Consider the following 27,783-nt stretch of genomic DNA (forward strand, 5'->3'; position numbering starts at 1 on the left):
GACACTGAAACAACATTTTTTGGAATCTACACCATAGGATGAATGCTCCGAGGATGTTCACCTACCATAGCATATTAACAGAAGCAGTTGCTATTTACTGTTTAATGTTAAATCATATATCAGATAGAGATATGATGGGTATTAGGTTTAATGATGTTTCTTTACTTTGTCAAAAAGGTAGCCCTCCTAAATTGCATGTAAAACATTGCTGGTCAAACCCTTACCCTCAAGGCAGGGACTGGCTGGGTATTTCAAACACTCTGCAGGTGAAACTCCAAAATCTGGAACAGATGCCATCTTTGTAAAGGAAAAATACATATCTGCCTTGAATGGCAATAGCTGAATACAATGGGCAAGATCTTGGGATTGCTGCAGGGGCAGCACACAATCTTTGAGTGTGGATATTCATCTGCTATGTCCATCTCTCTTCAGAAACTCCTCACAGACAACCAGGTCCACACCTTCTAGGCAAAAAGGAATGCATTATGCAAAATCTTTGGGCATGGGGAGATGTAATATCAGATACAAATGAATGGTTGCCTGGAGGACCTCTGACAAAAAATTTAAAATAGGACTCGATTGTCTATAGGATAATAAGGCTGTCGGCAAAAGTTCTGCCCTTCAATCGCATATCTAAGTGGAGCTACCCTATACTAACCAAAGTAATATTGAAATAAGTGGGAAATAATGAAAGGTAAGAGAAAAGCCTGTCATGACAAGTTACATGATATTAGTTCACAAACTGCACTAACTACACTGTGTTGAGGAACTTTTATTAATCTCTTTTGGTTTACAGGATGAATAGATTCCTGTTTACAAGGTGTTGTTCTCTGCACTGAAACTATTATTGTTATTTATTATTTTTAAAGCACTACTTATCTATCCCCAGTGCCAGAAAAATGAATTAAAGGCTGCAATATTCTAAACCCAAGATGTATTACCAATTGCACAATCACTCGAGCTGTACATGATTTTCAGATTTCTAATGAATATTCATTAGCTTAGAGGATTCTTACACAGACACCACCTATTGCTTATATTTAAACTAATAATCTGTATTTCAGGGTCATGAGGGAGAAGGGTGTATGCAAAGTATAGCGAGTTCTTTTTGTAATGGCTCTATAACAGTATCAGTTTTTCTTTAATATACACATTTTCGCTATTGTACAGAATTCCAGCAATATCTGTGCAGTATCATGTTAGTTTGCTCCATTTATTGAACAGTTTCCTGCACACATTGTGAACAGGAATACAGGAGGACTGCGATTAAATGAGCGTATAGTGCTGTTTCTGAATGGCCTAAAAAAAGCTTCAAAGCAAAAGCATAGTGCATTTTTTTGTTGTGAAAACCCATGCTGATATCTGAACTAAAGCCATTCGAGCAAATTGTGAACTCTTCCTCAGAGAATACAAAAATTCTTATCCACTACATTCTTGTCTTCTGTCATGTGATAAAAATCAAAACAATCAGGCCTTAAATAAAACATAGGGTTTGCTGATGAGAGATGAGCGCATCTTTGCCCTTTGCTTTAACAAAAAATATTTTAAAAGGGCCAGAAAAATTCCAGCACAGTAATAAATAAAATTTCCTATATTCTATGAATGGTAACTCAACTTGTGACATGTAATTTAACATATAGATTCATGGCTCAAGTCTCCAGGCAGTAGTTCTCCTATTGTTGGTAATAACCTCCGCTCCTTCTCAGAGTTGTCTCTCCTCTTCCTCCCCCCTGAAAGGGTGCTGGAACAATTTGTATAGTGGAGGTGCTGAGAGCCATTGACCCAAACTGAACATTTTGCATTAAGGCAAGGGGTGCAGCAGTAGCATCCCTCATTCCAATGTCTCGCATTCTCCTCACAGTGTCCTTGTCCAGCTCCTCATACATTCTCAGTGTTACCCTCAAGCCAACTGGTTTCCAATGCCTCCTCTTTCTCTTACAATTTCCTGGCCCTGTCTCACCTTCCCACCAGGTCCATTTCCCTTCTCTGTTGCCCAACCAACCCCTCCTCCTACCTCTTTTCACAGCTTGTCTGTTTCTATTCCCATACATAGTGTCCCAATTTCAGGCCCGTCCTTAGGGCAATGTGAGCCAGGCCTGTCCAATTTACTCTTTCACTGAAGGACCAGGAAAGAGAGACTTCCCAGCTCTGAGCGTCAGTGCCCAACCATAGATACAATCTTTATAGGGAAGTCCAACTTTGTCTCTGGACTGGAGCATGCTCAGTCACCCTTTGGAATGCTACCTAGTCAATACTAGAAACTGACGGAAACTTGAGCACACTCAAATTTAGCTAAATTTGGGTGAATTTTCATGATGATTTCAAAAAATGTATCACTGATAAAAAAAACAAAACCACCCCAACATGCAAAATTTCAAGTACCTGTCACAAACCACAGAGTTGCTCGAGTTTTTCAAAGAAAAACCGCCAGAATTTTTTTTCTTTAACATAGGCACTCTGTCCATTCTTAGAGACAGCTGGACACTTGGCTGAGAACTACCTAAAAGTGTAAGCCTAAGGCAGACACAGTGCATAGAAAAATTCATCCCAAACTGTTAGTTTAGCAAAGATAAAAGCAGCTGTAAATCAGACTTATGCTGGAAAGTGTCATACAACCTTAATAATAGTTGGTGCTACCAGCTCCATATATAATATGGCACATTAAACTGTCTCTCTCATCTCAACCTTCCAAAAAAATCAGGCTATTTTCCAGTGATCTTTATTTGCAGTTCTCTAACTTACAGCCTTCTTTCTTCCTCAAGCCCCACACACAGAGAATGCTACCACAGACAGATTGAAATCAATGACAGCAAGCTTACCTCCCTGTGATGTGTTACAGTCATTTCCTACAGTGTGCTCTGTTCACAGCATCAATCTCCCTTCAAAAAATTCTAACAAAGTATCCAGGTACGTGAAAAAAGTTCTCAGTGAAAGCAGAGCAAGGGGGGGGGGGGGGGGGGAATGCCATTCAGAGCAGACTTAAAAAGGCATGTCACAGGGAGTCAAGATTAACCTTTCATGAACACTTCCTGTGGCCCTTCCACTGCTGGCAGTACATTTCTCATTGCATATGTGGGAGGGAGAGAGCGCACAGTGGAAGGAAAAAGATGGAATAAGAATTGCTCAGGAAAAGTCAGCAAGGATGCACAGGTTCTAAATGACAACAGAATCTGGCAGGGTCCTACATAATGCAAAGCAAAATAGCTCATATTCCTTGTATGTCAGCATGCCCCACATATACACATAGCTGCAACTGCTTCCTTCTGATGTTTCCATATGACAAGCAGCCTCCCAGGGGTCAGAGATCTTATGAAATGGGGTATGTTTGAAGGTGGAGAGTGTGGACAGAATCTGAAATGCTGATCGATGTAGAATCCTCCTTGGTGCAAGCGCCAGGATGATCTCCAAAAGTTGTGCTACATAGCAAGTGCAAGGGAAATATGCAGGAAAAGAGACAGAATGGAAGCAGGAAGACATCAGAAAGACTGGTCCACCTGAGGGGACTCTCCACATTTCTGCCAAGCTAACCCAGAGCCTTTTTCTCCTGCTGCCTTAAACAACTGTAGTCACTAATTCCTATACAAAGTGTGTGTAAGACGCAGCCATTCCGATAGCCGCTCATTTTGTACTATACAAAGAGAAAGGCAGTGGAAAACCAGGCTCCAGCTCACATTGGACACGTTCTTTGGCAACCCATTCCTACTAGAAAATTCCACATTTCAGTTTGGTCCTATATTTTTCATCTGCTTACCCATGTACTGCTACACTTTAATGTGCTCTCACCACATTGATTTAGGCCTCATCTGTCTCACTATTTCTCACTGCTGTTTCTCTTTTAATCCAGTGTCAGTTCTTTGACTTGGTTACCACATGTGCACATTCCATTCAAATAAATTTTTTTCTAAAATGTATGGTTACAAAAGGACAAATAATAGTTAAAAGATCCCCAAATTATAAAATTGCTTAAGAGATAAAAACACAAGATCCCAAACACATCCAGTATCTCACACTGTCAAAAGGCACTCATCTAATCCAAATTATACTATTAAAAATGTGTCTGGATGCAAAATATCATTAAAAGTTTGTTTTATCTTTTCCTCGTCACCTCCAGAAATTAAAAAAAAACTACTCTAAAGATTTCTTTAAAATGTTTTTTTCCCCCTTGATTTAAAATACTCTCTGTAGCTCCACATATGTAACACCATTTAATAAATAACTAGAAGGGGAATACTTATTATTCACTTGTAACAAATTTTGGTCCAGATGCTTTGAATAGATCTACTCAACTGGACTTCTTAATCAATGAAGGACTCCATTGCCTTCAGTTGGTTACCTTACGTCACCTGTGTGTATCAGATTACAAACTTAAGACTTTTCATGGCCCATTTCAAATGCCTGAAAACAGGGATTTATAATGAAGACAGTGTAACATATCATGATGCAAACAAACAGTAGAGCTTGAAGATAAAATTTGGAAATTTGTGTTTTTTAAGACATGGTATGACTGAACTGTGTAACAGTAGTTGTACTTCAGCACAACATGATTTCAACAGGATCTGGGGGAGGGAGGGCTCCATACAGGAGATTGTATTTTCTTCTACAGTACGGTTATTTTTATACCATGCATGGTTAGTTGCTCAATGAATTCTAGAAGTACTTATAACTAAAATTTATGTGTGTCATTACCAGGTGGCAGTACCATATCGAGGACATATAATTTCACATGAAAATCGGCAAGGTGCAGCAAGTAGCTGTAAGGATACTTGTTTCTACAGGACAAACAGGTGTACAGCTTTAAAACCATGCCCATAGACTGTACTGTTATTTTTTAAGAAAGTAACAGAAGTTCTCTCTTCAACTCATATGCTTAAGCTGAGTTTGCTGTTATTGAAGTTCCATGATAATAGGAAATAAAGCCCAAAGCTGTATTCTGTGGCCTGGAATCAATGCAATGTGCCTCCTTAAAATCTACTTTATAGAAGAATAAGAAGTGCAACTTGAACTTTCAGAGAGCTTTTCCTACGTGGGCAAGAATCAGCTAGGGTGTTTCATTCTGCTTTAACATATTTTAGTTTCCTAGAGACCAAAATGTCTGAACTGTAGGGGACACTCTTTTCAAGCTAAGGAATGTGACAGTTACCTCTCAACAGTAAGAATGGATGTGGTATTAATGAGTGGATGTCAATTTATCAAAGAAAGAAAGTATCTGCAAAATATCAGTAATATTGCCAGCTGATGTTAGAGATCATCCTCCATTTGAATTAGCATTGGTAATAAATTATTTCTAAGTGATATTACTCATATTCACTAGGAAATTAAAATGTCATAACATGATAAAGTGGTAAAGAAACAATATCTCTTATCTATACCTGCATATGCTGCATTAAATCACTGAGAAGTATTTTTTCGGTATTATCCATAACAAGTTCTAGTTGGTACATGGGAGAGAATAAGGTTGATCATTTTATCCAACAGTTATGGGTTTACTCAGTGACATTGGAAATATTATTAATTATTCAGCATGGATAGAATTCCATGAATGAAATTAACAATACAGAAGTGTTGGGATAGCTGCCCCCAGGCTAATATTACAGAATCCTACTTCATATGGATCCCTTATCTAATGATTCCACTAAGAGCTTGTTTTACTCATATATTAATGGATTTGTTTATGGGTAAAATGATGCTGCCATTGTTAAATAACTTGAAGCGCTGCTGTCAGATAAAAGTATATTTTTGAGATCTATCTTACTGAAGATTTCATGACTATTATATAGCATTAAATGGTTCATTAAAAGTAAAGTATTCACTCTGACATACATTTACAAACTAATAGAAAACAAGCTAGCCACTGGCCAATTTCAAAGATTAATCCTTTGTTCCATCCTATGTACATATTATAGTTCTGTAATATAGTTCAGTTTTTCTTAAAGTGACACAATTTTTAGTATTGTAGTAGAGCCAAGTCACGATTCAGTTGTCTGAAGCTCAGGAGTCTAACTCATTAGAGTAATTGGGCAATAGACAGAAGTGAATTATCACCAAAATGTTGATACTCCAATTCCTGGTTAGAAATTTTCTCTAAGGGTACATCTACACAGAGAGTGCTAAACTTGAAATAAGCTACACAACTTAAGCTATGCTAATTGCATAGCTTAAGTTGAAATACCTTATTTCAAATTTGGGCACCTATATACAGCACTTATTTTGAAACAGAGCACTCTTCCTCCAACTTCCCTTACTCATCGTACAATGAGGTTTTACACAAATCAGAGTTTAGAAGCCTGTTTTTTCAAATTTATTTTGAAATAACGGGCTTGCAGTGTAGACGAGCAATATGTTATTCGAAAATAACACTGTTGTGTAGACATGCCCTAATAGGCCTTTGATGTAATTGTTATACTTTTCAAGCCAACATTTTCCATCTAGTTCAAAAAGCAAGACATCTTAGATACTGCAGTTATTTTCCACAGTGGGGAGACCATATTTTGCAAAGGCAAAATAGAATACCACATGTGTCTACCCCAAGCCTTCCCTGTTCCTCACCTCTGCAGGGGTGTGCAGGAAAAAAACCCTTAACTCTATGAGCAGTAAAAGTCTCAGAGGGGTAGCTGTGTTAGTCTGTGACTGAAAATACTTACAAAAACAATGAATGGTCCTGCAGCACCTTAGAGACTAACAAAAATATCAGAGGAGCATTACATCCACTAATGCAATACATGCCATCAAGTGCTAGCAATGCCGCCCCTCCTCCCCAAATGCATATTGGCCAAACTGGATGGTCTCTATGGTGAAGGATTAATGGACACAAATCAGATATTCAAAATGATAACACACAGAAACCTGTTGGGGAATATTTTAACTTGCCTGGCCATTCATTAATGGATCTAAAAGTAACTACACTCTTACAAAGCAATTTCAAAAACCAGCTGGAGAGAGAAACTGTGGAACTTTCCTTCATTTGCAAATTTGACACATTTAATTAAGGTTTGAACAAAGATATGAACTGGATGGGCTGCTATTTTTAACATCCTAATGACATCAAAAGCTAAGTATTGGGCACTTACTCTATTAGCCTCATTTAACACAGACACTCTAATTGACAAGGTTTTTTTTCTTCTTTTTCTCTCATCTCCCTCTTTTCTACTGTTTATTTGAACCTTTGGACCCCTTGCTCCATTCTTTATATGGAATGGGTTGTGCCCACGAAAACTTATACTATCTACTTTTTTTGTTAATCTCTAAGGTGCTCTTGGACCATTTGTTGTTTATTATATAAGTAATGCCATTCAAGGCAATTAGACTATTCACATTCTGCAAAATTATCGTGAGATTATCTGTTTTGCTGCACTGGAGACTACATGTTCACTACCATCCTTCCCTGTTGATGCAATCATTCCTTCGCCGGGTATGATTTGAAAAATGACCAGCATTTTGAAAGCCATCACTAACATCCTTAAGTTAGTGATAGAAATGTAGCCGTGTTAGTCTGGTGTAGCTGAAACAAAAAAACAGGACTATGTAGTATTTTAAAGATTAACAAGATGGTTTATTAGGTCATCAGCTTTCGTGGGTCAGACCCACTTCCTCAGATCAAATAGTGGAAGAAAATAGTCACAACCACATATACCAAAGGATACAATTAAAAAAATGAACACATATAAAAAGGACAAATCAAATTTAACAACAGGGGAGTGGGGGGGGGAGGTAAATGCCTGTGAGCTAATGATATTAGAGGTGATAATTGGGGAAGCTATCTTTGTAATGGGTAAGATAATTAGAGTCTTTATTCAAATTTAAGTGTAAAGTGTCGAATTTAAGCATGCATGACAGTTCAGAGGATTCTCTTTCAAGTGTAATCTTAAAAGGCTTTTGAAGCAGGATGCAGGTAATCAAGTCGTTGACACAATGTCCTTGCTGGTTGAAATGGCAGGAAATGACTACATCTAACATCGTAGTGGGAGCTCCCCAAATACTACAATGGTGAGCACAGAATAAGAGCCTTTATTGAATAGGATTGTAATTTGTAAGTAGAATCTCTTTGGCATCATGCAGATGGGTTTAGAAAGAATGTGGTACAGACACTGAAAGTACTTACTATCCCATTCAGAGATGGGAGTTACTGGCTTCGGGCTCCACGCAGGCCTGTGAATGTGGAGGTAGGTCAGAATCCTGAGTCTGCACCTAAAATCAATGAACCTGCTCTGCACAAAATTATCACTAATTGTATCTGTCATGTAACATTTCTTCCGTACAGGAATTCCTGCTAAGGAATTAAACCTGTTAAAGGACAAAACAGACAGTGTTTATTATCATGATGTGGGAGTTCTACATTGTGCTCTATTCTAGGTGTCTGGTTGTTACCAACATTTCTCTACTGAAGAAAGAGGAAAAGGAAATTTTTTGTGCAATGGGAAAGAGAGAAAATCATGCCTTAAAGTTTACTCCTCCAGGCATTCATAACTATTTAATTTGGCCCTTGTCTTGTAAGTTTTTCACAGAACTAAAGGAATTGACAGTATGCAAAAGGATGGAGGAGTTTTAGTTAAAACATCTATGGGTAAAACTGTTTTTGCCTACAAAACTGCAACTGGTAAGTAATCAGTCACAATTTAAAATAAATCTTATTTCTGAGTTATAAATACCCCCTGGGAGGGAGAAATCATCACTACAATTATAGCTGGCCTTTTTACAGTTTAAATTCCAAAGCAAATAATCACAATTTGTGGTGTTAATTAAAGATACACAATGCTGTGCTGCAGAAAATTGAAAATTGTTTGAAAATAAAGAGGATTTTATACATTAGCAATGTGCCAGGTGCACCTGTTTCTCAGATAATTACAAATTATAAAAAGTCCTGCTGTTATAATTATAATACTAGTTTGTATTCTTCAATTTTCAACATGCTTGAGCCTCTCTTTAATACAGTGGTGTGAATATACTGTTAAATTACTTATGCTGATAAATTAGATGTTCAATAGATTGGCAACTTAATGTTTTGCAAATGTGATTTTTTTTCCTGGTATTTAAATTAACAAGCATTATTTCTTCTTTCTATGTATTTTTTCTTTCAACATAACTGATGTGTCTAATGTGGCGAGTACAACATCAAAGCTGGTTTGGTGCTTTCCATCTATTTTTGGGATGCTTCGGCCTCTTTTAAACATTGTTACTTTGAGTCAATAATATTAACCAACACTTGCCCCTAAAGGCATTCATCAAGATTGGGGCCTCCATTATGCTGGGAACTGTACAAACCAGAGGCAATTCCTTCTTTAGACAATTTTCAGTAGCAGCAATAATGTACGTGTTAAGAGCAGCCCATTTACAGGACTCTATAATGAAACTATGGAGAACTTGAGCAGAATACTTATAACAAACATTTGGTATGGAGCAGGGTTGCTGGAAAAATTGTTTATACTGGGGGTGCTGAGAACTGTTGAACCCAACTGGAAAGCTGGTATATAATGGAAACTATTTCAAGCCAGTGTGTGCTGTAGCACCCCCCACGCTCCTAGGCTACATCTACACTACAATCTTCTTCCACAAGAGGAAATTCAAATGGAGTACTCATTTGCATATGTCACTCTCATTTGCATTTCCTCCGCGGATCCCTTTGCTCATGAGGTTTTTGCACAAAAAAGAGCTGTGTAGACCCTCATTTTTCTCCTCATTTTTTGAGGAAGAATAGCTCTTGTGCAAAAGGGTTTTTTGGCACAAAAAGGAGCAGTCTACACAGCTCTTTTTTACTCAAAAACCTGTTGCGCAAAAGGGATCCGAGGAGAAAATGCAAATGAGAGCACAGCATATGCAAACAAGTGCTCCATTTGTATTTCCTCTTGTGGAAGAGGCTTGTAGTATAGATGCAGCCCTAGTTCTAGCTCCTATGGTATGGGGAGAACAGTGTATGTATTTAGTCCTCTAGTCAGTGGAATTATTTCATTGGAGGACCAGTTTCACCCTTCTGACTTATATAGCTTTTTTGGAAAACCAATTCTTAGCTTGGTAATACAAATCTTCTGTCAAGGTTCAATTAGTATCATAACTGATCCTACTATCTATAGCATTTCTAATATGACCATCATCTATATAACTCGGTGCCATTCACTGTGAAGTCAATGCTACTATTTAAATGAGTAAAGGTTACTTTGCATGTGTAAACTTTATCAAGAGGATCACGTGTAGTCCCCAGCATCAATAAAACCACAGGACACAACTGAAGCAAGAGCGAGACACCTCTTTTAGAGTGACACAAAAAACTAAGCCTACAAACTTCGATTTTGGTTCATGGGTGTCTGAGTACAAATTATGGCAGCACGTGAGTGTCTCTCAGGGAATCATCACTCAGCCTGTTTCAGATGTTTTGGCAGGTTAGTGAAATATATAAATAGTGTTCTCTTTATGGGATTTAGGTTGTAGGATTATTGTCCACAGTGCTCCAATATAAATATTGAGCCAGGAGGTTAAAGTGAATGGAGAATATAAGGTGTTAACATAAAGTTCTATGCCATGGTATTCTGATGATGAAGTTGGATTCCAACAATATCTCATTCTATATTTTGCAGAGCTGATGAACTAGGTTAATATAACACCTTAAAGCACACTCCCCCCCCTTTTCCTGAAAGAAATGGAGGGACACCTTGGAAATGACCGAGATACCGAATTGCAGCTACCGTTTATATTTATAGCCACAGTGCTGAGAATAAACTTCATCACAAAGTTCTTACGACAGTATCATAATTAGAAGGAAACAATATCAATGCTAATCAATGGCGGCTGGTGGGAAAAGACAAAGCTATGTCAATGGAAGTCTAAGGCAACAACATTATAATCTAAAGAAAGGCAAAATGAGATCAATACAAGTCAATGGAGCTGACATTATGATATGTGAAAGGACAAAATAACGCTGATCTAGAACAAAAGGTGTCAAAGACTGAATATTTTAGGCTAAATGAAATGGTAAACTTATGTGAACAACTGAATTGATTCCTATGATTCACAACGTTCGTGCCTTCATGTATCACAATGTCATTTTGTTTATACTATTTTGTTTATGTTAACTGAATACAACTGCGCACATGCTTTAGAATAATGCTAAAATTTATATTAATAAATAATGCTTTATTTTAGAAACATAAATTGTCACAAGATTGTTGGGAGCTAGCTGAATACTGATATTATGCAAATTTTGCTGATGGTTCAGATGAAAAATTCAGTGTACGAACTAAATTCACACAGTAAGTCACTGGCAATGTTTAGGTTAGAATCCAGAGTCAGTAACCCACAACTGATTTATTTGGAAATGGAATAATTGTATTTGAGAAATACAGTATCTCCTCATAGTTTAGATAGAAAAATTAGTTTCTGCCATATTTTTCCAAACTCCATTCTTCCCCCCAAAGGAAACCAACCATCCTAAAATCTCATGGGCCCCATATCCTCTGCGGATGACTTTTTTTTCTCCAGAACAACTTTCATTGTAAACTTTCCTTTAAAAACCCATGTATATGTGGGTCTTTTGTTTGTTTGTCTGGTGGAAGTTGTCTTGTTTTTGTGGTGAAGCAAATATAAAAATATATAATAACTGTTTAGTTTGTGGCATATATACATTACATTTATTAAAGTACTGAAGGGGCTAATAAAAGGATAATTAAAACAGAAATATAAAAAAGGAGGAGGCAGTGAAAAGCTCGGGAAGAGGAAGATTTTGCTCAGATAGCATCAAGAACTAGGAAACTAAAGAACTATACTGTTGACTGGACACACTTTAAGTTACAAAAAGAGGGTGAAATCTTGGCCCACTGAAGTCAACAGGAGTTTTGCTACTGACTTCATTGTGTTTTCCCTCTGAAAGAGGCAAACCATTGTTTTTTGTTTGTTTTCGGTTTTGCCACATTGCTCTTTTTTAGAGACCAAACGGAAGAAAAACACATTGTAGTGTCTCTGTAGATAGTGCCAGGATACCAAAATTAAAAATTACTCAATACAGCAAGCCCTAAATATTAGTCAAAGTTATTCAAGTACTTTGCCACTTTATACCATAGCATTTTAAATAAGTAGAAAACATAGGATGATCTTTGGGAGGAATGCTACCTTTGATAAACTAAACAGATACACACTTCTTTAGATTGTTAGTCATAATAAAGATACACTCCATATTAAACTTGTGATAAAACTCTGATCACAAACTGTTCTTTGTGATGGAATGTAAATGATCTTTGAAATGTTCACTCTTGATGTCTCTGTATTCATTTTGTTTAATAATACAACCAAAATACATGATGAAGTGCAATGTTGGATGACTAGCTTGCTTTATCTTATAATTGCCCAAAGAGGCATATGCTATATAACTGCTTATTAATGTTAGGTCAAATAGCTTATTACATTGTATCATCCTCGATGTACAGAAGCAAGGAAATTATAGCAATCCATTGCTGCTCATCACGTCTCTTAAACTCACCTAATTAGAAGCTCCAGACTTCTCTTCTTTTTGGAGCTGCTTGGAAGCTTCTCTGTCTCTTCTGCAAGGAGTGTCACAGAGCTGTGGTTCCAGACAGCTTTGAGCAAATGAAGAAATACTCCATCCAGAGCTGAAAAATAAAGGATGACTGAGGAGGTGCTCTAAAATACAGCATATACATCTGCCAAGGAAACCCCTAAAATGACCCACCTTAAAATGAATGCAAACTCCTTCTGCTATCTGAAGTAAATTTAAGATTAAAATAGAGCACTGTTTAAGCAGGCAGGTAAGGAAACTTACAGCTTTTCATATTCAACAATAGCTCTAGCCTCAGCATTTCATGTTTACAAAAAATTCTAAGCAGCTTTATATTTGGAAAATTTAGAAAACTAGAGGAACAGTAAAAACAGAGCTGAACGCTGTAAATAAGAGGGTTCAGATAGAATAATACTCTTATCTTGCCATGTAAAGGAGCCCACCAACCCATTGTGCCTCAGAAATCCTCCTGCTCCTTGCAATGGACTAGGCTAGAACAGAGAATCTCATCATAGTTACACCAGAGTAAATTACAATAATCTCATCGGGGTCCTTGGAGTAGCTCTTGGTTTACAATGTAATTGTGATCAGGGTAAGTCTCACCAGGTGTAAGAATGAAGAGTTTTGCCTCCTTTAGCTTGTAAACACAGTACAACAGTTGAAATATTATAAAGCACACAGTATACAGTGGAAAGTATCCCAAAATTCTAATTGCCAATGCTCTGGAAAAAAAAGACTTCAGTGTGCTCTCAAGTATTTCATAATCATTTCTTCATTTTCTAGTGCATGGATCCCTCTGTGTCTGACACGGGTGAGTGAATCATAGAACATTAGTACTTGAAGGGGGCTCAAAGGGTCGAGTCCAGTCCCCTGCCCTCATGGCAGGACTCAGTACCATCTAGACCATCCCTGATAGATGTCTATCTAACTTGCTCTTAAATATCTCCAGAGATGGAGATTCCACCACCTCCCTTGGCAATTTATTCCAATATTTGACCACCCTGACAGTTAGGAATTTTTTCCTAATGTCCAATCTAAACCTCCCCCGCTGCACTTTAAGCCCATTACTCCTTGTCCTGTCCTCAGAAACCAAGAGGAACAAATTTTCTCCTTCCTCCTTGTGACACCCTTTTACATATTTGAAAACCGCTATCATGTCCCCCCTTAATCTTCTTTTTTCCAAACTAAACAAGCCCAGTTCACGAAGCCTGGCTTCATAGGTCATGTTCTCTAGACCTTTAATCATTCTTGTCGCTCTTCTCTGTACCCTTTCCAATTTCTCCACATCTTTCTTGAAATGTGGCGCCCAGAACTGGACACAGTACTCCAGCTGAGGCCTAACTAGGCTGAGGCCTAACTAGTCGTTTAGGTGTTGAGGATGACCTGGAGCATTATCTAAAATAAGCAAAATTTTGAAAGGAATTCCTTTCTCCAGAAAATATGCCTTGACTTCAGGGATGAAACAGTTCATGAACCAATCTTCAAAAAGTGCAAGTGTCATCCATGCTTTCTTAGCATGATAATGGACTGGTAAAATAGCCTTACTGATATTCTTGAAGGCTCTAGGGTATTCAGAGTGATAAATCAAGAAGGGTTTCAACTTATACACAAAAACATTCCCTTCTAACAAGAATGTTAGATGGTCTTCAAAAGCCTTAAAACCAGGCACAGTTTTTGCCTCTTCATGTATGTAGGTATGGTCAGGCATTTTCTTCCAAAAGAGAGCCCTCTCATCGACATTAAAGATCTGTTCTGGCAAATCATTTTCCTCTTTTATTAGCTTATCCAATTCTTCTATGAAAGTTTCTGCTGCTTTCCAATCAGCACTGGCTGCCTCCCCACTTACTTTCACATTGTGAAAGTTTGCACGATTCTTGAACCAACCATGACTGGCACTGAAAGTTTGGTCATAGTCATAGCCCTCCTTTTTCTTTAAGTCTTCAAAAAGACTACGAGCTTTAGCCTGTATCATCTTGAGACTTAACAGCATGAGGTTTTTAATTTGGTCTTCCATCCAAAGCACTAAGAGTTTTTCCACGTCATGGATGGGACCTGTTCTTTTCTTTGTTATAATTGTTGATTTCATAGGCGCAAACCCTTTCACTGCTTCACGAATGCGATCACTATTCTTTATAATGGTGCTTATGGTGGATTTCAATAGGCCTAAATTAAGCACCATGAACAATGCTGTTTGACCCCCTTTGTATTGCCTCACTATCGCTATTTTCTGTTCTAAATCAATAGCTTTTCTCTTTCTTTTCATCACCCTTATCACTAGCACTTTTCCTGTCACAAGCAAACACAGAAAATATAAGACAATGAAACAAACATGCTGCCTGACCACAGACATGCAAACACAACATGCTACTGAGAACCAAAACAAAACAAAGGGGATGCAGACAACACGTTGGCTGCCACCATGACTGAGCTGTAGTTCTCATACCACGCTGCCCGTTCTGTTTGAAAAACTAAATGTACATGGTTCTCAACTCGAAAATATTATACAGTACAGTAATATGGGGTTAATGGGAGGTTGGTCGTAAGTATGAATGGTCGTAAGTCAATGTGTTTATAAGTCGGGGACCTCATGTATGTAAAATCTGGAGAATTTGGATACAATTTTAAGCTTTTCAGGGTAAGAACTGTTTCTTAATGAGTACATACTGCACCTAGTACAATAACGCTCCACTTTTGGCATTATAATAGTAACAAAATAACAGTCCCAGAACAGCAAGAAACCTCAAGAGGTCATCAAATCCAGCCCCTGCACCCATGGCAACGCCAAGCACAATCTAGGCCAGTGGTTTTCAATTTTTTTTTCTCTCGACCCCGTTGAAGAAAAGTGTTGATGCCTGTGACCCAGCATAAGTATATCTTTTAACTAGAGTGCAGGCTCCAGGCTGGGGCCACAGGGATCAGAGACTGAGGATGTGAGGGAGGATGAAGGCTTTGCCTAGGGCTGTGGGCTCTGGGGTGAGACCAGATATGATAGGTTTGGAATGCAAGCTAGAGGGTGGGACACGGGGATTCAGTATGTGGGCAGGGACTCTGGGCTGAAGCATGGGGCAGGAGTAGAGGGGGTGCAGGCTCTGTCTAGGGGTGCAGGCTATAGGATGGGCCGGGGATGAGGTGTTTGGGATGCAGGAGGTTTTTCTGGGGTGTGGTGGGGGAGGAGGGCTCAGGCCTGGAACTAGGATGTGAATGACTAGTCGACTATCTGATAAGCAAATGCTTATTGAATAGTTGACACTAGTCAACTAGTTGCTTCCCCCCACCCACACACACACATACATGATGCCTCTATCAGAAAGAGGCAGCAAGGGGGGAGGAAGGTAGAGTGCTTCAAAGCAGCAGCACCGCATAGAGCCCAGGGACACCACTGAGGAGTCTGGGGTCATGAAACCACTCAGCTGTGCTGCACACGGCACAGGGTCACGTCTGCACTCAGGCAGCGTTTGCTCCCAGTCATGCGAGGTGATGTAGAGTAGTCTGATCCTGTGCATGGGAACCAGAGGAGGAAGAGGAAGGGAACCCAGTAGCACTCTCTCTGGCAAGCAGCATCTGCCACTCACTCAGACCTCCCCAATACCCCCCTCCTCTCCTCTAGTGGGCAGGGATAGAATTTCTCTCTCTGCAGGACGCCACCAGTCTGGACCCAGCTTGTGCGGGAAACAATACGAAGCCAAGATTCCCCATCTCCTCCTCCCACTTGAAGACTCCTGGGATGGCTGGCACCTTCCTATGCCTGCTTGTCCCCTGGCTGTGGGTATAATGATGCTCCCCTGCATCTGTACCCTCTCTGGAAAGTGCCCACTTTCTAGGCAACATTTGGCCTTGCTCAAAGCACATCACCATAGTTTGAACCAAGAACTTTGGGGCTGAATCATCGATTAGGCGTCATATACAATGTCTCCTGGAATGACAGCCCTTGTATCCTTTCTTCACAGCTGGGCCAGGTGATCGTTTGGTGCATCCCTCACCTCTCATGTCATCTGTGGGATCTGCAGGCAGAAAAAGAACCCACGAAGATCTGATGTGAGAGCAGATGGCCTGCTCCAAAGGCTCGAGGAGGAGCTCCAGGAGTGGGCCGCCGACCAGTAGGAACACCAGGGTGACTGAGAGCAGAGAAAGGACACCTGGAACAAGCTGGTGAGCCGGCACAAGGCCACATGCTCCTCCCTCACCCCAGCGATGGAGAGGGCCACCAGCCACCTCCCCACTTCACCAATGGCAGCCATTCCCAGCCTCTCCAAAGGCCACCAGGACCCCAATACAAGGGACGCTCAGGCAGCTGAAGCCTCATGACCACCCAGAGGCAGGCACCAGTACGAGTCCCATCCCTGAGCTCTCCTCCCCTCTCCTCCATTCCAGGTTCCTTACCCAGTTCCTTCCCTATTGCTTATCCCCCAATAAACAATCCTGTTTCAGAAAAGAAGCCTTTATTATTTACTCTGCAGGGGAAGGGGGGAAAGGTGGGAAGGTAGGGCAAGGAAGAGATGGGTGAGGATGAAAGGCACACAGTAGGAATGCAGGGGTCCTCGTCCTGCTGGAGCAGCATGTAGGCGGTCTAGATGAACTGTGCCATAAGGTGCAGCATGATGCCCATGAACCTAGCACCGCTTTGCAGCAGCCCTGGCTCCACGTTGTGAGCGCTGTGGTATTTGCAAGAGCAACCAGAACACACTGCCTCTCTTTTGTGTCCCTGTGACGGGGCAGAACCGCCCCGCCACTCGCTAGCGGTATCTGGGGCTGCCGGAGAGGGGGGCGCAGACGCGGCAGCGCTCGAGGACCCAGGGAACGGGGGCAGGGAGGCCGTGGCACATCATCACGGCGCGCCCGGGAGCGTGGCGGATGACGTCACGGGCGCGACAACAAAGGGGGAGGGGGAAACCCGGAAGAGCGGGGAGAGTAGAAAGGGTCCGGGGCGAGAGTGGCAGGGGGGAAGCGAGGGCGAGAAGAAGCGGGCCACGGGCAGAAGAGTCGCGGAAGGAGCAGTCCCGGGCAGGAAGGCTGAGGACGGGGCGGCCGGATAAGCGGAGCAGCGTCCGGCGGAGTGGAGAAGGACGCAGGGCGGGTCGTGTATCCCGGGAGCAGGTGCGTTTGGGGTGCTAGCCCCCCTGCTACCACCGAGAGTTACGCTCTCGGTGTCAGGGCCCTGGGTCGGGGTCCGGAGTGAGGGCGGGCCCGGGCCCCCCACTCCGCCTAGGAGGTACGAAAGCGAGCGGTGCATTGTGCACAACTGGATTGCTAATAGAGCGGGTGCGGTGGACTGTGCCGCACCGCGTGACAGTCCCACAAGTGGGGAGACAGTGGAGAAGTGGTGTGTGAGATGCAGCCATAGAGAGGAGCCCCCTGAAAGAACATGTCACAGCTTGCTTGACCAAGTATCCAGAGGAAGTCTCTGGGGAGGGCACCAGGAGAGCAGAGTGCTTCTGGAGGCTCAAAGTCTGAGGCAGGCTCCAAGCAGTGTGGACGTGCTATTTTGGAATTATTCTGACTATTTTTTATGCTTTTCCATAGTAGGGACATGGTAATTTTGTTAAATGGGGAGCTGTGTCAAATTTAGTTATTTCGAAATAATTTCGTAGTGTAGACATTCCCTCAGAGACCAGTTGGGGGACAGAGGTGCAGTTAGTCCTGTAATTGTGATATGCAAAATTTGTTTTTAAAAGGCTGTTGGCAAATGCTTTTGTGACGGGCTGCCAAAAGAAGGATACACAGGTGTCTGAAACTGAGTTTGGAACTGCAGGGTAATACACAGTTGGTGTATGCATAGTGCCAAAGCCAGGTGCTGATCTAAAGAGGATAAATCATGATATTCTACTCTGTGACAGATAATGGCAAGAGAACAAACACCTGAGGGTTGCACTTAGGCATCAGGAAAGAGTTGGAGGTGTAGCTTGCCTCTGAGTTAAATATACATGCACATTCCAGAAAATCTAGATAGATAAATCAATGATGTCTGCAAGTAACATACTGGCTCTTTTTTCCTTCTTCCTATTGGACCATATACAGTAAAACTCCAATTGTCCGGCATCCAGTGGTCCGGCACTCCTGATGGTCCTGCACCGACTGGAACCCGGAAGTGCTCCAGCCAGCCAGACAATTGGAGCTCCTGTGAACCCCACGCACGCTCACAAGCTGGGGAAGGGAAGGAGAGGGGCAGCGCTGCAGGACCAACCCAGAAGCACCCCAGCTGCTCTGCCCCGCTGCTTCCCCAAGTCCACCACTGCCCCTTGCAGCCCCAGCTGGCCTGTCACTGGTGGCTGCGTGGGGCTTCCCCTACCTCCCTGCAAAACGGCGGAGGGTTCACCCCTCACCGCACCGTTCCCCCCCCCCCCACCGCACCGTTCCCCACCGACTCTCACTCGCCGCAGACCCATTACAGTCCCCCCCCCCCCCCCCCGCCGTAGTACCTCCTGATACTTCAGCATATCTGATAATCCGGCACCCCCTGGGTCCCAAAGGTGCCGGATTATCGGAAGTCTACTGTAATAAGGTTTCTGAATCTGCTCCACTACCGACCCCGGTTAACAGATCTGGGCCTTTGACTCAAGCAACAGAGTATCATGCTCATGCCAAGGGTTCTTTTCCGCACTGGCACTCTACTGTACATAGACTTTATTTGGACTCTTCAGCCATCATTAAAGATAGTTAGTTTAACCCATTCTGCTTGCTTGTGAATTATGACTTGGATCCTGCTACTCTGCAAATTCTTTCTATTTGTGAAGAACTGACATACCATCCTACTCTCATTGGCACTACTTCCAAGCATGCAGAAGAGTTTTATGCATTTCCCTATATATAGGCATACATTAGAGATTGGGGGAAAAGGGAATTTTTCTCAGATATACTGTGTTTCCAAAACATTTTTTTGGCACTTTTGTAAAGAAAACATAATATATTCACTGAACTAAGTCACATACTTACAGTGATCAATAGAGAAAAATACCTTCCAACGAGAAATTAGAGTGAGCTCAAATTGTGCATGTTTCACTTGGATTTTCAACTTGCTTTTTGTTCAGAAGAATAGGGAACTTTTAGTAAGACTGTCAGCTGTGATGTGTTTTGCTAGTGATTGCTGGAATAAGAGAGAATATGGTTGGCTTTTCCCCATACTCCTTTTCTGTCAATCCAACAAATATGGGTATGCAAAGACAAAAATATTTTGTACTCATCTTGCCAAATGACACTTGTCTCCCTGCCATCAAACAATGATTAATTGAGATATCATCCTCCCCACCTGCTTCCTACTGTCTGCCCAGTTAGACAGAGCAGACTACATCTCATATGATCCTTGGAGCCACATTTATAAATCCTGATAACACAACTTATCCTGATAATAAGGACAAATGCAAAGTACTCCACTTAGAAAGGAACTATAAGTTTCACACATACAGAATGTGAAGTGATTGTCTGGGAAGGAGTACTGCTTAAAGGGATTTAGGGGTTGTCAAGGCTATTCCCCACTCTGGCATGATGAATGCAGAAGTGGGGGGCCCACAAAAGCACCCCAAAACCTGATCTCTGCAGGTTTTGGTATGAAACTTCCCCCAAAATCGTAATACCTGGACTTCGGGAAATTTTAAAAAAGCCGCTGCCACCACCAAGTTTTCAAGAAAAACCAGGGAAGAGATCACTTGGGAAATCTCAGCCCTAAAGTAAAATCAGGACACAAAAATTAACCAATACCAGGTTAAAAAAAAGAAAGAACTTTTATTATTAAAACAATACCCCAGTTACAAGCATAGTTGTAAGGGCTAGATGGTAAGAGCCATATACTCGTGGAGGATTCTTCCATGGGCCAAAACTTAGTTGCAAAAGAGAGGGAAAAACATTTTTTAACAGCACAGTCATCAGATCCAAATTCCCAAACTAGAAAACAATAAAACCGGATGGATTTATCTAGACTTTACCCTACTTACACATTATGAAGAATCTTTTTCTTGGAGAGACACATGTATTCTGTCTTCTTCAGTATCTAGAAAGCAAAATTGGCTCAGACACAAAGGAGGAAAACCCCCAAAATTCCTTTGTCTCACTTTGAAATCCCTACCTACATTTCTATTGGCTGACCGCAACCTGGCTAAGTACAGGGGACATAGTTATGACAGGGGTCATAGTAGATGACAAGTTAAACATGAGTCAACAGTGTGACACAGTTGCAGAAAAAGCAAACATGATTCTGGGATACATTAATAGGGGAGTTGTGAGCAAGACACGAGAAGTCATTCTTCCACTCTACTCTGTACTGTTTAGGCCTCAATTGGAGTATTGTGTCCACATTTCAAGAAAGATGTGGAGAAATTGGAGAAAGTCCAGAGAAGAGAAACAAGAATGATTAAAGGTCTATAGACCATGACCTATGAAGGAATGCTGAAAGAATTGGGCTTGTTTAGTTCAGAAGAGAGAAGACTGGGAGGAGACATAATAGTGGTTTTCAGGTATCTGAAAGGGTGTTATACAGAGGAGGAGGGAGACAAATTGTTCTCCTTGGCCTTTGAGTATAAAAGCAATGGACTTAAATTGCAGCAAGGGAAGTTTAGGTTGGACATCAGGAAAAACTTCCTGCCTGTCAGGGTCGTTAAACACTGGAATAAATTGCTTACAGCAGCTGTGGAATCTCCATCACTGACGATATTTAAGAGCAGGGTAGATAGGGTTGTATCATGCAAGCAAGTACTAACAAACTTCAACAGGACTTTATTTACCAAAAGTGAAACCTCTTTACAAAGCTGCACCCCTCTGTAGCTCTCACTCAGCCCTGGCTAAGCTTCTCCCCCCTCCTTCCTGGTTCCTGTGCTTCCAGACTCCCAACAGCCAGTGCTCCCAGTTCTAATAATTACAAGCAGCATCTAAAACACCACAGAGAAACACCTGTCAGGGATGATCTAGACAGTGCTTGGTCCTGCCACTAGAACAGGGGACTAGACTCAATGACCTCTCAAGGTCCCTTCCTGTTCTAGCATTCTATGATTCTATTATATGAACTTTGGGTCAGGTATCAGGTTCTCTCCCCATTAAGCTTACTAGGCTCAATGCTGCCATCTAGCAGAGCTCTACTCAGACAGAGCAGAGATGATGGTGACAGGAATGACACCGAGAGTCAGCTTCATCTCCCTGAGCTTCAGTCACCCTGGTGGAAGACAGAGCAGCACACAGCTTACTCTCACTTCCATGACTGGTATAAGGTCCAGATCAGGTGTAATGGATCTCTGCTCCTCCATGCTCTCTCCCCACCATGGAAAACTCTGGACATGCTCTCTCCTTCCCTTTCCACTAAGGTCAAGATGGCATAAGGCTACCTTTCTGCGGGAAGAGAGTCCATGAAAAAGGAATGTCTCCAGCCATGTGAAAGCCCCTTTGCAGGGGTCTACTATATTAAATGTCTTTCTGATTTGCACATTTTCATAGGATGTGAACATTTCTACCACACATGAAGAGAAGGGCATTTCCATATTTATGCCAAAAATCAGATGAAAAAAAGGGAGAGTAAGGTCTTTCCATCAATCTCTAGAAAAATAAAAACCCTTCTGCCTCCACAGCATGCGGCTTGGGGTATGTGGTTGTAGAGAGCACAGGACCAGGATGATGTCTGCTCAAACACATAAGGATTTTCTCACAGAAGATGCTGTGCATGAAGCATAATTTCCCAGAAACATTCTCATTATACTGAGAAATATTCCTTCCAGTTGCTGATAACTAACCAGGACAGCTTCCATTGTACCATGGAGCATCCGAATTCTTATTAGGGGACAAACCCTCTCGGAGAAAAAGTGGTTTTAGCTTACAGTGCAGTTTAGAAGAAGTCACATTACTGCTATATATTCTGTATGATAATTTGAACTGGGGAACAAATGACAGGAGACAGAATAGCCACTGGAGCTAATAATTTCTCCTTACACTTGACCTTTCAATCCTCCATCCATTTCATTGTTCTATTTAACCACATCATTTGGATTATTCTCATTAAACGGCTCTCTAGATATTTGACAATTTTTATCAGACCTTTAGCTGAGTTCTTTTGAGATGCAAACTGATGAACTTCAATTCTGCAATATCATCATCCCTATTGTTAGATTTGGTAATGGATTTGAAACAACAACATACCCAAGGTGTGTTCCAAATACAGTAATACCCCGTGTGGTACATGTTTTGTTATTTTGCTGTGCATCTTAGCACCATTGGGATAATTAGAATTTTACACAAAATATGAAAGAACAGACACTAAGTGTGAGCCTCATGTCTGGAGCTACTTGCTGAGAACTGTGGCATTACTTTCCCATATGGGTTTAAAACAGTGTTTTCCACAAAAGTTTAATAATTTTAAGTTTTGTGCTAATATTGGGTAAAAACATTCCCATGCAAGTACTACACAGATAATGTACAGGAAAAAAAATGTTCACCAAAAAAGGTTCTTCCACATGATTAGAAGGGTAGTCTAACATCTTTCTTTTTGCTATGCAAATCAACATGGGTAGACCTCTGTGCTCATATTCATAAATGTATTTGTCTAACCCTATAAAAAACATCCTATAAGCTGCAGGGGAACACATTAGTGACTAAACCGGTCCATTCACAAATGACGCATTGCAAGTTTAAATTCACAATATGTTTGGTTTGACTACTTGAGTTCTCCACTTCAGCTGGAAGCATATGTCATCTGTTTACCATCTTTTTCAAGGTGGAGAGGATCAATGATATTAATATTCTTTTCTCCTCAAGGACAATAGGACAGAGAGCCCTACCCAAAGATGCGTTTTTCTATTTGATTGTTTGTTAGATATTCTAGATGAAAAAGAAGGCATTTGTTGAAAAAGAAATCATTTTAGAAGGCAAACAAGTGCTTTATATTATGAATGGATTTCTGTATTTGTTCTTTTTTCGAAAATCATTCAGATCCTCGAAAATATAAAACTTTTGCGCTATATATTTGAATAATCTCAGATTAAAATATCTGTACCAGTTTAAATAAAATGTTGCAATTATATAGTCAATTTTAGAATACCAAAATGTATTAAATATGCAATATCATACCCCTTTTTTTTTTTTTTTTTTTTACAAGTAAAGTACACATTTCTTGCTTTATTGAAATCCTACTACAGAGTAGAAATATTAAATCAGTTTACAATGCCAAAGGCTTTAAAATAGTAATGCCCCATAAAACTTAATACTTCTATTTTATCAACACCTTTATCATATAGTACTGATGCTCTTTTTCAGTTGAGTTTAATCTCATAAACATACAAATTGGGAATGATGAAACATCATGGAACACACTGGGATGAAAGCTTAGAAACAGCAGAAGCAGATTGGCATCTGTTTGGGGATGCAGCAGTATCAAAGAAAAGGGGTGAGAGAGAGACTGAAAATAGCCCTTGGCTAATAAGGATTATAAGCAATTACAAATTAAAATGAATGTAAAGCTTGTTTGGGTGAAAAATCAACTCTGAGAACTATTCAAGTGAGAAAGTAAGCCCCTATCCTCCCCCCACACACAAAGGACAGTGACATGTCTTACAAAACTAGCGAGATGTTATCCCTCTTCATCTGAATCCAAATTAACAATGCTTGAAATCAAAAGCTGCCACTTAATTGATGGTACAGTCATCAAGTTCACAACACAAAATTCTGCAACATTCTGGCATTGGCACAGAAAACATCTGCTCTGCATAATTTTAGAATCCCACAGAAACTATCAGTTCTTTTCAGTAGCAAGTTCCCTCAAGTTCCTGCAGCAAGGGATGTTTAGGTTGGACATTAGGAAAAAATTCCTAATTGTCAGGATAATATAATATAACACACTAATACAACTTGAGTTGGTAGATACAGATACACTACACTCCCTCTCAGCTATGTTCTCTTTTTTGAAAGTTTGAATATGGTAACCCTAAAATTAATCAAATCTGAGTTTTTACTTTGTACCCCTGTGGTTTTGTACGAGCAACGTGAAAAGCTCTAATTCTACAACTGCTCCAACTCTTTGGCTATTCTGCACTGAGTGAGGTCTGCCATGCGATGGCAATGGCCTTCACCCTAGAATTCAGTGATGGATGTTAAGGAAAATGATTGCAAATGGACTCCATACCATCTTTGAACCACTCAGAATCTCCCAAGTTTTTAAAAACACACACTTCCAAATATGACCTATTTTCAGTAGTGAGTACAGTGAGGGGTGGAATATAGAACGTATAATATGTTGACCTTTCATCCCCTGAATATACACAAACACACTCTAGTCTAACCCACTATCCTCATTCATGTGAGTTTCTAAATATGAGTGTTCCCCACATTTAATGTCTTGCACAGTTTTTCAGCCTTCATATTTTTAAGCACAAGTGATCCAGGTCCTAATTATTTTAAAGTCGGTGTAAATCTATATTGTTGCCCTTGTAACTAGCTGAGGCTACGTCTACCTTTGTCTTTTTCAGAAAAAGGTATGCCAATTGTGCTCTGCAACTGGCATACCTTTTTCTCACTTTTTTCAGAAGAGGCTTTTCTGAAATTTGGCCTATCTACACTGGACCAAATTTTGAAAAAACCTCCTCTTTCTGAAATGCCCTTATTACTCATAAAATGAGGAATACAGCGCTTCCGAAAGAGCACGTCTGCTCTTCCGCAAAAAATGTAGGAAGAGCAGACGTGTTCCCTGGACATGGCTGAGTTTTTCCAGGATACCTCCAGTATCCGGGAAAAACTCTGCAGTCGAGACAAAGCCTGAGTCATCTGCACCCAAACCTTGGGAATAGGTTCAAATCAGTTTGGATAAAACTGACCTCTTGGTCAGCCACCCCACCTCTCCATTCCTAATTCCACGGTGCTGGAAATGTTTGAAGCTGAAGTCCCCAATGTAAAAATGTACCTTTTAAAAATCAGTGTAAAAATGAAAAATTAAGACTGTCCAGTGGATTTCTCTTTAATTTCGGATTTTGGTTATTATGTTTTGTTTTTAAAAAGAGTTGTAATTCTGGAAATGTTCTTGGAGTAGCACAGTATTTCTACCATATGTTTACCTTCCTTTCTTGAGAGCATGGATTGGGTTGCCATGGCAACAGAATTGAGTAGACATTGCCAAGCAATATTTGTTGACACTCTGCTGCAGGATTGTTGTCCAGTGAGAAGCATATTGTATTTTGATAGTCAAAATCAGAGGTTTTGAACCAGGGGCTCATATACCCCCAGAGGTACACAGAGGTCTTCCACAGATACAATTCATCTAAAAATGTGCCTTGTTTTACAACAAGCTACATAAAAACACTAATAAAATCAGTACAATATGCTCTATGTATCATGCAGTACAATATTTACATTCCAATTGATTTATTATATAACTAGCACATTTACCCAATGTTATTTGTGTCCTTAAGGAGGGGCTCAGGGCAGAGGGCTATGGGTGGAGGGGGGTAGGAGTCATGACTGGGGAAGGGGAGGGCTCTGAGCAAGGGACTGTGTGTGTATGTGTTGGGGGGAGGGAGAAAGTGGAGGGTCGCAAACCCCACACTTGAGATTGATTCCAGAGCTGCTTGATCTTTGCCTTCCTGTCCCTGTCAGGGAGTTTGCCAGCCCCCTTTGCTACTCAGCCAGAGTGAGGAATGCAGCAAACTGTGCGCTTTCCCCTCCCTTCCTGACAAAGGGGAACAGCCAGCAATGTCCCCATGTGAATCCAGAGGGAGAGCTTCAGCCATTCTTCTCTCCCTAACGGGTGCCAGAGTGGGGTGGATGTGGTTTGGGGTTGGGGCAATCCCAGATAGGAGAGGAGACATGCCCCCAGCCAGCCCCCTTTCACCTGCCTGGTGATTGTCTTTTCTCTATGATATTTATGAGAAGTAGTCGCATTCCAGGCACATCCCATTTTCCTGGAACAACCAAACCCTTATCTTGCTTTAAGTTATGATGAAAGGAAGCTGTATACTGAATGTAGTAGTTCTAGATCTTACCGATTAGTAGGAGTTCTTGAACAGACAGACAAACTCTCAGATATATAGTAGATTATAGGGCAAAAGTGAAAACATAAGCAATTTTTCAATAATAATGTGTTGTGACACCTTTTGTACTTCTATGTCTGATTTTGTAAGCAAGCTGTTTTTAAGTAAGGTGAAGTATGGGGTATGAAAGACAAATTGGACTCCTGTAATCATCTTGAATAGCTGAAAGTCCCTGGTTTGAGGCATGAAGAGTTGGAGTCTGATTACTAGAAACCAGTATCCTCAAGGAGGCAGACTACTCCATAACAGGTGGCCTTACACCACCTTTAGCATTCTTGGGCCTGCCCTCATGTTAGTCTGGTAAATTGTAGGAGTGGAGGATGGAATCCCCTCTGCAGCCAAGAAGAGATCAATCTTGGTTACATTTAATTCATTTATATTGTTAGGAGACTGAAAAGACCCTACAGAGTCCTGTTGACACAATGCTACTGGCAATCATTTATTCATATTAACTATCCTTAAGAGAGTAAGCCCGAGGTCTGTTCCTGTATGTAAAGGGTCTACAAAACCAATATAAAGCGTCCCTGAGGAACAATCCCATCCCTACAGATTTATCTAGTTAATGCAAAGATGGAAGAATGGCTCTACACTTCTCTACTCTTCTACATCGGTAGCCCTGGTGGAGTGGGCATACAAGAGTTATAGCTAGAAAACTTCTGTGCTCTAGATATTCTCAACTGCCAGTTGGGTCCCTTGGGCTCTGTCTATACAGCAGCGTTATTTTGGAATAATTGACTTGATTCCGAAATAACATAGTCTACGACTAAACAGCAAGCAGTTTGTTGAGCTGGAGGACTTCCTACTCTGACTCCTGTAACCCTCATTGTATGAGGAGTAAGGAAAATCAGAGGAAGAGTGCTCTAACTCGGACTTCCTGCTGTGCAGACAGTGCCAAAAGCTGAAATAAGTTATTTCAACTTAAGCTACGCAATTGACGTAATTCAAGTTGCGTAGCTTATTTCGGCTTTAGCCCTGCTGTGTAGACATGCCCTTGATGGGCATGGCATTCGAGTGTAAGATAGAGCAACCCCATGATTGCTCTAACTCAGGGGTCTCCAAACTTTTCAGCCCGAGGGCCGCATTAACTATCAAACAGCAGTTCGGGGGCCGACTACACACTTGAGGTCCAAATAAAAAAATCAAAACATGGATGTTGTTTTTAATTATTTATTTAATATTATTTTATTCAGTTATTATTTAATAACACATTCATACACTACACATGAACACCTGTATTAGTGTGAATGGTGAAATTGTTTCCTGGATGCCAAAATAGCAGACATTTCTGGCTTTAGATTTGTT

The 27,783-nt window shown here is 40.8% G+C and overlaps 1 long non-coding RNA gene across 2 annotated transcripts in view; it reads right to left on the reverse strand.

The window, feature by feature from the left end:
• The window catches only part of LOC149523642 (uncharacterized), a 404,074-nt gene that overhangs the window by 83,744 nt on the left and 292,547 nt on the right, over window positions 1-27,783 (reverse strand). For both annotated transcript variants that reach the window (XR_016350589.1, XR_016350590.1), the window contains exon 2: window positions 12,461-12,590. This is a non-coding gene — a long non-coding RNA (uncharacterized LOC149523642). The remainder of the gene's footprint in view (window positions 1-12,460; window positions 12,591-27,783) is intronic.

This window comes from Pelodiscus sinensis, chromosome 13, assembly GCF_052426305.1.
Source record: "Pelodiscus sinensis isolate ZL-2025 chromosome 13, ASM5242630v1, whole genome shotgun sequence".
In the NCBI taxonomy this organism is placed as follows: Eukaryota; Metazoa; Chordata; order Testudines; family Trionychidae; genus Pelodiscus; species Pelodiscus sinensis.